Source organism: Capra hircus, chromosome 6, assembly GCF_001704415.2.
Source record: "Capra hircus breed San Clemente chromosome 6, ASM170441v1, whole genome shotgun sequence".
Lineage (NCBI taxonomy): Eukaryota > Metazoa > Chordata > Mammalia > Artiodactyla > Bovidae > Capra > Capra hircus.
In genome coordinates this window covers 85,270,545-85,279,129 of record NC_030813.1, presented here as the reverse complement: position 1 = coordinate 85,279,129, position 8,585 = coordinate 85,270,545, and positions in this window count along the sequence as shown.

The following is an 8,585-nucleotide window of genomic DNA, read 5'->3' as shown; positions in this document are numbered from 1 at the left end:
TTCAATCTCTGGGTTGGGAAAACCCCTGGAGTAGCAAATGACAACCCATTCCAGTATTCCTGCCTGGAAAATCCCATGGACAGAGGAGCCTGGTGGGCTACAGTCCATGGAGTCACAAAGACGGGCATGTTGAGGGACTGAGCACACATGCGCAGTGTAAACACGTCAGTGCTACTCTCTGAACTCACCCCCTTCTTCTTCCCCATCTATATGTCTGTTCTCTATGTCTGCACCTCTAGTCCTTCCCTGCAGGTAGGTTCATCAGGACCATTTTTTCTAGATTCCATAAATAAGCAGTAATATATGGTGTTTTTACAACTCTATATCTAGTTATCTGTCAGGCAGAAAGACTTGTGTATGGTCATCGTTATATTCTGAATACTTCCACTAGCACCTAAATGGCTGTCAGTGAACAAACCAACAACATAAGTATGTATGAGTGATATGGTCACTAGAGTAAACAGGTAGATAATAGGAAATATTGTTGAGTGCTCTCCATGTCACATCACTAGATAAAGAACAAGTCCTAGGAATTACACAGCCTAAGCATGACACTCTCCTTTGGAAATAAAATTAAATATATGCAAATTTATATAACCACAGAGGAAATGATCTTAAAGAATATACCTAATTTCCAATGATGGGAACTTAAATTTTTATTCTCTAAATTTCATTATTTGATATTCACAATTATATTTTCATTTATTAATTATGTGACTTTAAAAATAATTGGTGAAATCAACATATTAATTCATGATATTAAGTCCTAAGATTTTAATATCATGCTATCAATGTATTACTTTCATTCAAGACTTGAAATGACTAGAAATTTGGGTATAATATCAACATCAAATTAGGGCCTGTTTTAGGACACCTATTTTATGTTTTAAGTATTATAAATAGATATATTACCACATTGTATTTACAATGTCAAAATCTTAACTCACAAAAATTTCATTGCTGTGGTTTAAGCATTCATATCTAAATGAATTTTTCAATAGCTTAGGGACTTCTACTGGCATACATCTATACTTAGATTTGTAGTGTTTTTGAGACATAACTACAAGTACTATGACAGCTCTCTCATTAAGTAATTTCCTCTCTCTTAAGCTAGTTAAATCTGGTTGCTGTCTCACAAATGTTTCAGCTTAACTTCCATGGCACAGTTATGAAATACAACACCTTCTGTCTCCATTTTTCTTTCTGTCCCTGTCTTAATGTCTATGTCTGTTTATCTTTCTCTCTCTTTCTCAACTCTCTATCTCCCTACTCACCATATCCAAAGTTTTCATTAAAATGACCATTTGGTGAAGAGAGACATAGATATGCCTAAGAAATCCCAGTAGTTCCAGGCTTCCACCAGTTTGGCTCTTCCCAAATCAATCACCTGGTATGTCATTCAGATGATTACAACCCATCATCAGAAGACTGTAACCATCTGAGACACCATGCAAAATAATCACCTAGCCAAGCCCAGCCAACACCCACAACTATGAGAGATAAAGTGATTATTGTTGTTCTAAATTAAAAGACACTTACTCCTTGGAAGAAAAGTTATGACCAACCTAGATAGCATATTCAAAAGCAGAGACATTACTTTGCTGACTAAGGTCCATCTAGTCAAGGCTATGGTTTTTCCTGTGGTCATGTATGGATGTGAGAGTTGGACTGTGAAGAAGGCTGAGCACCAAAGAATTGATGCTTTTGAACTGTAGTGTTGGAGAAGACTCTTGAGAGTCCCTTGGACTGCAAGGAGATCCAACCAGTCCATTCTGAAGGAGATCAGCCCTGGAATTTCTTTGGAAGGAATGATGCTAAAGCTGAAACTCCAGTACTTTGGCCACCTCATGCGAAGAACTGACTCATTGGAAAAGACTCTGATGGTGGGAGGGATTGGGGGCAGGAGGAGAAGGGGACGACAGAGGATGAGATGGCTGGATGGCATCACTGACTCGATGGACATGAGTCTGAATGAACTCCGGGAGTTGGTGATGGACAGGGAGGCCTGGCGTGCTGCGATTCATGGGGTTGCAAAGAATCAGACACGACTGAGCAACTGAACTGAACCGAACTGAACTGAAGCTAGTATATTTAAGGGCAAATTATATGCACTAACACATAACAGAAACAATAATTACACTTTTGTCATAATATTACAATTAAAATGTAACTGTCAATGTTACATTTTGAAAATAACTATAACCCAGAAAGGGGAACCACCATACCATAATGATTTGGAGGTTGCACTTGGAATACAGATAGCCAAAATTTAAGTCCCTGCAAAATTTCTACAAAGTTATGTGGGGTTCAGTTCAGTTCAGTTCAGTCACTCAGTTGTGTCCGACTCTTTGCGACCCCATGAATTGCAGCATACCAGGCCTCCTTGTCCATCACCAGTTCCCGGAGTTCACATCCATCGAGTCAGTGATGCCATCCAGCCATCTCATCCTCTATCGCCCCCATCTCCTCCTCCCCCCAATCCCTCCCAGCATGAGTTTTCCAATGAGTCAGCTCTTCGTATGAGGTGGGCAAAGTACTGGAGTTTCATATGTGGGGTTGGGCAAGTTAATCAATGACATTATTTCAGCTGTTAAGTGAAATACAGATTAGGTATTGGTATTAACTGAGCTTCCCAGTTGGCGCAGTGGTAAAGAATCCACCTGCCAGTGCAGAAAATGCAGGTTTTATCCCTGAGTCAGGAAGATCCCCTGGAGAAGGAAATGGCAACCCACTCTATTTCTTTGCCTGGGAAATTCCATGGACAGAAGAGCCTGGTGGACTACAGTCCATGAGGTCCCAGAGAGTTGGACACAACAGCGCTATGCACACAATTGGTGTTAACTACCTCATGAGGTTGATGAAAGACTGAATGTGCTAACATTGTTAAGCAGTAAAAATAATTGCTGTATAGAGTGAAATGCAATTTGTATTAACTATTATCATGTAAATGTATCAGAAAATTGCCACAATAATTTTAGTCTTCACATTTACTTGATGTATTTTTAAATATAATGTGTTTCAAATATAAATAAAAAAATAACAACATTTCCTATTAAAGATGTTGGAATTAAATTTATGGTACGGGATTGGACTAAGATAGTGGAGTAGGTGGACAGTGAGATCACTACCCCCATAAACATATCAAAAATACATCTTCATGTACAACAGTTCACACAGGAAACTAATTGGAAACTGGAAAAACTCTTTAACAACCAATGATATAATACAGATTTCCATGTAACTGGGTAAGATGGGTAAAAACATAGGTTTGGGACTTCTGCCCCTGGAACGGATCTGAAAGGAAGAGAAGGTTTACAGAGACAGACCCTTACCCTGGGGATTAAGTAAGTGAAGCCATAGACGGCACATCCCAGTCCTGAGGTCTTATGCAGAGGAGACAAGCCCTTTTGGCTGCTGAGACAGATAGAAGGGCTAGAGAAGCTTAGAATCTGTTCTCAAAGAGTGCACATGTACTGGCTTGCCAACAAACAGGGTAGGGAAGCTTTGTGCTGATAGTTGCTGCCTCACTGCACTCCCAATCCAAGCTGGTATACATCAATTATAAAGATATATGCACCTAACATCAGAGATCAAAACACACGAAGCAAAAGATCTTGAAGGAGAAGAGACTTCCCATATGCCTAGCGGTTAGCAGTTTGACTGCCAGTGCAGAGGACACTGGTTCACACCCTGGTCAGGGAAGATCCTACATGCCACGGAGCAACTAAGCCCGTGCTCCACAACTACTGACCCTGCACTCTAGAGACCACAAGGTGCACTGCTGAAGCCCAAGCATCCCAGAGGTCATGCTCCGCAATAAGAGAGGTTACCATATGAGAAGCCTGCACACCACAAGCAGAGAGTAGCCTCTGCTCACCGCAACTAGAGAAAGACCCAGTGCAGCCAAAAGGAAATAAATAAATAAATTTGGGGCTTCTCTAGTGGCTCAGATGGTAAAGAATCTGCCTGCAGTGCGGGAAACTCGGGTTTGATCTCTGGGTCCATAAGATCCCCTGGAGAAGAGAATGGATCCCACTCCCATATTCTTGCCTGGAGAATTCCATGGTCAGAGGAGCCTGGAGAACTACAGTCCATGGGGTTGCACAGAGTCAGACATGACTGATTGACTAACACACATACGCACACACAAGAGAATGTAAAACATAACAAAAATTTACAACTGTGATTTCTTAGAAATGTCACCAATAGTTTCCTTGCTTTTGTATTTGTTTTTCTGATTTCTATTTCATTTATTTCACTCCAATATTTAATATTTCCTTCCTTATATTAACGTATTCTCTTTTTTCTAACTCCTCATATTTCAGGTTAGGCTATTTGAGATTTTTTTCTATGTGCATTTATTACCATAAACTTGTATCATATTACTGCTTGTTGTGTCTCATACATTTTGGCCTTTTTTTGTTTCCATTTTCATTTGTTTCAAGATATTTCTTATTATTTATTTCCTTTTTTATTTCTTCTTTGACTCATTCATTGTTCAAGGGGGCATTGTTTAATTTACACTTAAAATTTCCAGTGTTCTTCTTTTTTTGGTTTCTAGTTTCACATCATTCATAATTTTCATTATTTTTTTATTGATTCTCTGCCTGGATGATTTCTCTGTTGTTGAAAGTGGGATGCTGAAGTCTCTTATTATTATTGCATTGCTATTTTCCCCTGCAGATCTGTGACTTTTTTTTTTTTTTTTTACTATATTCAGGTGCTTCTATACTGGGTGCATATATTAACAGTAGTAACACACGTCATAAAATTGATCCCTTTACCATTACATAATGGCCTTCTTTGCCTCATGTTAGAGTTCTTGATTTAAAACCTACTTAGTCTGATACAAGTTACCCCTACTTTCTTTTGGTTTCCCTTTCCCTTTGCATGGATATCTTTATTCATAATTTCATTTTTAGTCTATGAATATCCTTAAAATCTAAATGAGTCTCTTATAAGCAGCATATAGTCAGATCTTGATTTGTCTTTTTATTTTGACCTATTTGACCACTCAGTATCTTGTGATTGGACAATTTAGTCTACTTATACTAAAATAATTATTAACATATGTCATCATTTTGTGAATTGATTTCAGATTCTTTTGTAATTTCTTTTCTTTCTCTCTTGCTGTTTTACTTTGTAAATTGACGTTTTGGGAGTAGTGTGCTTTTATTCTTTTATGACTTGTGTAGTTACTATGTTTCTGCTTTGTTATTACCATGAAGATTTCATAATATGTCTTACAGTAAAACATTCTAATTTAAACTCAAATCTTAACATCTATTCCGTGAAAAAATTCTACATATTAACTGGCCCCCTGCACATTTTATGTTATTAATGTCTCACTGAAAATATTTTTGTACTGTGCATTTATTAGTAAAATATTGCAGATACAGATACTTCAACACATTTTGAAAAAATCTATATGGTAGAGTTTACCATTGCAGTATTAGAGCATTCTATGTTACACTATGTGTTTAAGCTTTACCAGTAAGTTTTATGTTGTCATATGTTTTCATGGTACTAATTAATGTCTTTTTGTTTCAGCTTGAAGAACCTCATTTAGCATTTCTTCTAAGACAGGTCTAATGGTAGTGAATTCCTTCAGCTTTTGTTTGTCTGGGGAAGTCTTTCTTTATCTGTCATTTCTGAAGGATGACTTGGTGAACAAGGGATTCTTGGTTGACAGTATTCTCTTTGAGTACTTTAAGTACAACATATACTTCCTTCTGGCCTGAATGGTTCTACAGGAAAATATACTGATGATTTCATCAGTATTCCCTTGTATATGAGGAGTCTTTTTTTTTTCCGTGATGCTTCTCAAATTCTATATTTTCTGAATTCTGAGTGCCTGGTTATAATGCTTTTCAATGAAGAGCTCTTTGGATTGAATATTTGGACTTCATGTAATTAGATGTCCACAGCTTTCCACAGATTCGGGAAATTTCATCTGTTAACTATTTAAATTAATTTTCTGTCTGCGCTTCTCCCTCTTCTCCTTCTGGGATTCCTATGATATGAATACTCTTTCCTTGATAGTGTCCCACACTTCACACAGGTTTACTTTATTTTTTTTCATTATACTTGCTTTTTTCCCCATCTCTGTATAATATCAAGAGATCTGTCCCCAAATTTGAGTATTCTTCCTTCTATTAAATCTTGGTGACTCTACTGTTGAAGGTGCTCATTGGATTTTAATTTATTGCAATAATTTAAGAGTTAAAGTTAGAGATAGCAATTGTATTCTTAAATTCACTGTATTCTTCAGCTCTATAATTTCTTTTTAATTGGTTTTATAAGTCCTTTCTCATTTTTAAACTTTTTATTTGCTCCTGCATTGTTTCTCCTGATTTTATTGAATTGTCCATGTCCTATAAAATGTCACATATCTTCCTTAAAACAATTGCTTTGAGCTATTTTCTGGTAACTTGCAGATCTCCATTTCTTTAGGGTCTATTACTAGCAGTTTGTCACTGTGGTGATGTTCCTTGTTTTTCCACTTTTCTGGTTGTTTATGATGATGTATCTGTATTAGAGGTAACTTTTGCCTTCTCCAGTCTTTTTGAACTCACTTTGTTGGGGAAAGATTTTCACCTCAAGTTGGCTGTGAGGGTGCTAGGTTAGTGGGATGTAATATCATTGTTCTCAGGATTGCATGACTACATAATTTCTCTGCATCTCCATCAGCATAGATCAATATCTGTGCAGACTGCATGAGTCTTCTGTGACCAAAGCTAGAGAGTTCTCACAGGTAGTGGTAGTGTTCTTGCTGCTGCTAAGTCACTTCAGTCGTGTCCGACTCCGTGAGACCCCATAGATGGCAGCCCACCAGGCTCCCCCATCCCTGGGATTCTCCAGGCAAGAACACTGGAGTGGGTTGCCATTTCCTTCCCCAATGCATGAAAGCAAAAAGTGAAAGTGAAGCCACTCAGTCGTGTCCGACCCTCAGCAACCCCATGGACTGCAGCCTACCAGGCTCCTCTGTCCATGGGATTTTCCAGGCAAGAGTACTGGAGTGGGGTGCCATTGCCTTCTCCAGTGTTGGCTAGGGCCATTGAGGTACTTGGTAATAAAGGCTTCTGAGGCCCTACTGTTCTCTTTGGCTGATGGAAGTTAGTTGTAACTGAGGAGATTCATATTGGCACTCAGAAAGGAAGTAGAGCCAAAGACCTTAGGTCAGGCTGACGTGGAACAATTGTATCACTTTGGCCCTGAGGTGCAACTGTACTGGCTGGGGCAGAAGTACCAGTCTCGTGGGTACAAGCACATATAATTCTCCCGTGGGACTGGGGTCTATGTTTGTTGTTTGCTTCAGCAACACGGGGAGCAGGGAGAATGCAGCAGTGGTGCAAGCCCTGATATATATATGACAGAGTTCCACAGTAGCTTAGGCCCAGGAGTGCAGTGTCATATAGCAGCACAGCCTTGGAATGATGAGTCAAAATCCCAACTCTGGCCTCAGGAGAAGTCGCAGAGTAGTAGCATCATGGTCCCAGTGATGGCCTGTCAAAGCCACACGTCAGGACCCATGAGGTGGACTGTAAGCAGCAGTGGTGTGTTCCCAGTTGTGGTGGGTCAAAGCATTGACCTAGCACACACTGTGAGGTGAAGTGTAGGAGCACTGTGAACCAAACAATGCTATAGTGAAGCTGAGATTTAGGACCCAGGAATAAGCTGTAGAATAGCAGCAGCTCAGCCTAAGTAATAACCAGTCAAAGCTACAACTAGGAATACAGAATCAGGTTCAAGCAATAGCAGCATGGCTTTTGTTATGGCAAGACCAAGCACTAACGTAGAAGCTGGGGGCAGAGCACACAGCAGCAGCTCTCATCCCATACATGCCAGGGCACTGCGGTCACAATCAAGGAAGGTAAGGTGGGTATGAAGGTATCAGGTCCCCAAGATCAGGTATCCCCACAGCGACTTGTCAAAATACAAGGAGGACACAGTAGCAAGGACTCTGGACAGCTCTGTCAGCTAGAATCAGTGTTGGTAAAGACTATAAGTTCTCAGTAGCAAAGACTTCAAATGTCTATGATGGTGAGACTTGCCAGACTTCTGTTCTCCTTTTTTCCATGAGATGAAATCCCTTTGAGAGAATCCTTGCTGGTGTCAAGCTCTGAACTGGAAGATACAGTCATCTAATTAAAAAGCTTTCCCATGTTTTGCTACATGGCTATCCTCAGTTTTTGCATTCTGCAAGGCTTCTGCTCTATTTTTGTTGTAGTCCAGAACTTAACCAGTGTAATTTAAATTGATTTCTACTCGTTCATTTATTGTTTTTGTGGGGGGTACAGGTGTTTGGAACTCCTAACCTTCCAACTTGTGGATGTCATCTTATCTACTTCTGTGTCCAGGAGACTGCAGACATAAGGTCCACTCACATGCTATTGTTATTATAGTAGTCTATACATTTCTCTCTTACATGTTAATAACATAGATGAATTGCATGTGCAAGATCATTAACTTTTAAATCAGTGATAATACTGACAAAACAATATTAAACACTTTGTTATCATGAAATGTTCTACACTTTGCCCTTTCAATTAATTTCCACAGCTGCTGACTACTCATAAAATTTA